We start from the raw sequence: 3,643 nt of genomic DNA on the forward strand, positions 1-3,643 counted from the left end.
CATAAGGGAAATGCAAATCAAAACAACCCTGAGATTTTACCTCACACCAGTGAGAATGACTAAGATCAAAAACTCAGGTGACAGCAGATGCTGGCAAGGATGTGGAGAAAGAGGAACACTCCTCCATTGTTGGTGGGATTGCAGACTGGTAAAACCATTCTGCAAATCAGTCTGGAGGTTCCTCAGAAAATTGGACATTGAACTGCCTGAGGATCCAGCTATACCTCTCTTGGGCATATACCCAAAAGATGCCTCAACATACAAAAGAGACACGTGCTCCACTATGTTCATCGCAGCCTTATTTATAATAGCCAGAAACTGGAAAGAACCCAGATGCCCTTCAACAGAGGAATGGATACAGAAAATGTGGTACATCTACACAATGGAATATTACTCAGCTATCAAAAACAACGAGTTTATGAAATTCGTAGGCAAATGGTTGGAACTGGAAAATATCATCCTGAGTGAGCTAACCCAATCACAGAAAGACATACATGGTATGCACTCATTGATAAGTGGCTATTAGCCCAAATGCTTGAATTACCCTAGATCCCTAGAACAAATGAAACTCAAGACAGATGATCAAAATGTGAATGCTTCACTCCTTCTTTAAATGAGGAAAAAGAATATACTTGGCAGGGAAGGGAGAGGCAAAGATTAAAACAGAGACTAAAGGAACACCCATTCAGAGCCTGCCCCACATGTGGCCCATACATATACAGCCACCCAATTAGACAAGATGGATGAAGCAAAGAAGTGCAGACCAACAGGAGCCGGATGTAGATCGCTCCTGAGAGACACAGCCAGAATACAGCAAATACAGAGGCGAATGCCAGCAGCAAACCACTGAACTGAGAATAGGTCCCCCGTTGAAGGAAGCAGAGAAAGAACTGGAAGAGCTTGAAGGTGCTCGAGACCCCAAAAGTACAACAATGTCAAGCAACCAGAGCTTCCAGGGACTAAGCCACTACCTAAAGACTATACATGGACTGACCCTGGACTCTGACCCCATAGGTAGCAATGAATATCCTAGTAAGAGCACCAGTGGAAGGGGAAGCCCTGGGTCCTGCTAAGACTGAACCCCCAGTGAACTAGACTATGGGGGGAGGGCGGCAATGGGGGGAGAGTTGGGAGGGGAACACCCATAAGGAAGGGGAGGGGGAGGGGGATGTTTGTCCGGAAACCGGGAAAGGGAATAACACTTGAAATGTATATAAGAAATACTCAAGTTAATAAAAAATATATATATAAAAAAACAAAAAAAAAAGAAAATCAAAGTGCAAGATACAGGCTATCTCCTAATGAGTGATTGTTCAGACATTCCCCAGAGGCACCTACAGCACTACAAGGATAAGTAAGGACATTATTAAAGAGAAATGTGGAGTGTTTTTGCGACAAACCTAACCATGTGGCCCAGGGGCATATAGAATCAGTTTGTGAAGGGAATATAGGCAAATTTGAAGCCTCATGTCAGAGTTTAATGGGGCACTTTGCTGTGGGTCTAGGAATTTGAATGAAAAAAAAACAAGTTTATGGAGTTTCATAGGGGAACAGAGAGATCCTACCAGAAATTTGACAAGGGGTCATCCATATTACATTCTAGCAAGTAATTGGGTAATATTTTCTTCACATATCAAAATCCAAGTGAGACTAAATCCAAGGTCATGTCCTAATTTATTTGGTGGAGGCAATATCAAAGGAGCATGGTGTTAGGGCTGTGACACTGACTGATATGCTCAGTGTGTGTGTCCAGACTTACAGGGGCTGTTCTGATCGAAACCTAGAGTTAGAAGAATTTTAAAGTGTGAAATGTGCTAAGAAAAGGGATATCCATGAACATGAACCTGAAGTTAGGCAGGTATGGACAAACTGGCTACAACTGTTAGACACTCATGTCATTTAAAGAAATGGGGGCTTTACTGTGCAGAGATTTTGGGCAGGTGTGTAGAAGATACGACTCCATTATATCCATTATATGCAATAATAATTACCATAAAGGCAGTCATAAATTCGAGTGGGCAGAAGAAGACAGGAGGAGTCAGAGACCATAAACGGATGGGTTGAGATGTTGGAAATATAGTACTTATAAAAGAAAATCTCTAAAAATAAATTATAAAATTAATTAATTATAAATAAATGGCATTTTACAGGTCACAGAATAAGAAAATCATATTTCTTCAGGAGTTTCCTACACAAATAGAATCATCTATGGATGACTTTTCCTTTTTAGGACATGTGGTAGCTTAAATAGACTGCTCCCCATAGGTCCATCTTTGAGAATCTTTGGTTCATAGGGAGTGGCACTACAGGAGGTATAGCCATGTTGGAGTAGGTATAGCCTTGTTGGAGGAAGTGTGTCATATGGTCACTGTGGCAGTCTCCTTCTGCTGTCTGCACATCAAGATGTAGAACTCACATCTTCTCTAGCACCAAGACTGCCTGCACACTGCCATGCTTCCCATCGTGATGGTATGGACTAAACCTCTGAAACTGTAAGCCAGCCCCATATTCAGCCAGCCAATAGTCAACATTAAATTAAATGGGGAGAAATTTAAAGTAATTCCCCCCAAATCAAGGATAAGACAAAGATGTCCACTCTCTGGATAGCTATTCAATATAATACTTGAAATTTTAGCTAGAGCAAAAAGACAACAAAAGGAGGTCAAGGGGATACAAATGGGAAAGGGAGAAGTGAAAGTATTACTATTTGCAGATGATATGATAGTATAAATAAGTAACCTCAAACTATCTACCAGATGATAAACATCTTCAGCAAAGTGGCTAGATATAAAATATAATTAAAAAATATCAGTAGCCCTCCTATATACAAATATTAAATGGGATGGGAAAGAATTAGGGACCTGCCCCTAGAGCCACTGCAGGTGTGGCTGCTGTGTCACATGTACTGATCAGCAGGTGACAGAGGAGAGAGGCTATGCCTATGCTCAGTGTTCTAACCTATGAACATTGTAATGATTAGTAGCATAGCATTTCCCTGAAAAAGAAAGGGCACACCAGGCTGATACCAGGAGGCCCAAAAGAAGGGAACTGGCCTGAAATGACCACCAGTCCAGTGCCTTGTAGGCATGTAATGCATGAGCCCTGGGCATAACATTCCTGAGACCACTCACTCATGAGATAAACTCAGGCACTCAGAGTCCCTGGGCCACTAAGAGGAACAAGTAATTAGTAGAATTGGAAGAGGAAGAGAAACAGAAGGATGTGGGCATAATGAAGAGAGGCAGAACTGGAGACTGGTGGGTAGTGAGGAACAGCCTGATGTGAGTAGCTGATGATGACTCCTAAGTCCATGGAATGGTCCTGGCCTGTGCTGCCATGGGTGCCAAGTTTGTGGCCCCATGCAGCAGGAGTTTGTTATCACAAAGGCCAGGTGGATGTCTCTGGTCTGGGTTATCACACAGAGACTTGTTGATGTCTGAGGGATGTGCAAAACTGGCTCCTCTCCTCACCTGAACATCATGGGAGAGCAATCCCTAAAGGCATGAGAAGAGGAGAGGTGGCTCCACCCCTAGCCAGCTGCAGTACTGGAGGAAGATGACCCCATCTACTGCAGAAGTTGTGGGTGGGCCACTTGAGTGTGTCAGCATGGGAGAGCTGGCCTAACCACTCACCTCTCTTGGAG

At 43.0% G+C, this 3,643-nt stretch overlaps 1 non-coding gene across 1 annotated transcript; it reads left to right on the forward strand.

Moving 5' to 3' along the window:
* Window positions 1–2,860: 2,860 nt before the first annotated feature.
* LOC120093453 (small nucleolar RNA SNORA17) lies at window positions 2,861–2,992 on the forward strand. The gene has a single exon (XR_015623620.1). It is a non-coding gene; the product is annotated as a small nucleolar RNA SNORA17 (small nucleolar RNA).
* Window positions 2,993–3,643: the final 651 nt, after the last annotated feature.

This window comes from Rattus norvegicus, chromosome 6 (assembly GCF_021556685.1).
Source record: "Rattus norvegicus strain SHRSP/BbbUtx chromosome 6, alternate assembly SHRSP_T2T, whole genome shotgun sequence".
Lineage (NCBI taxonomy): Eukaryota > Metazoa > Chordata > Mammalia > Rodentia > Muridae > Rattus > Rattus norvegicus.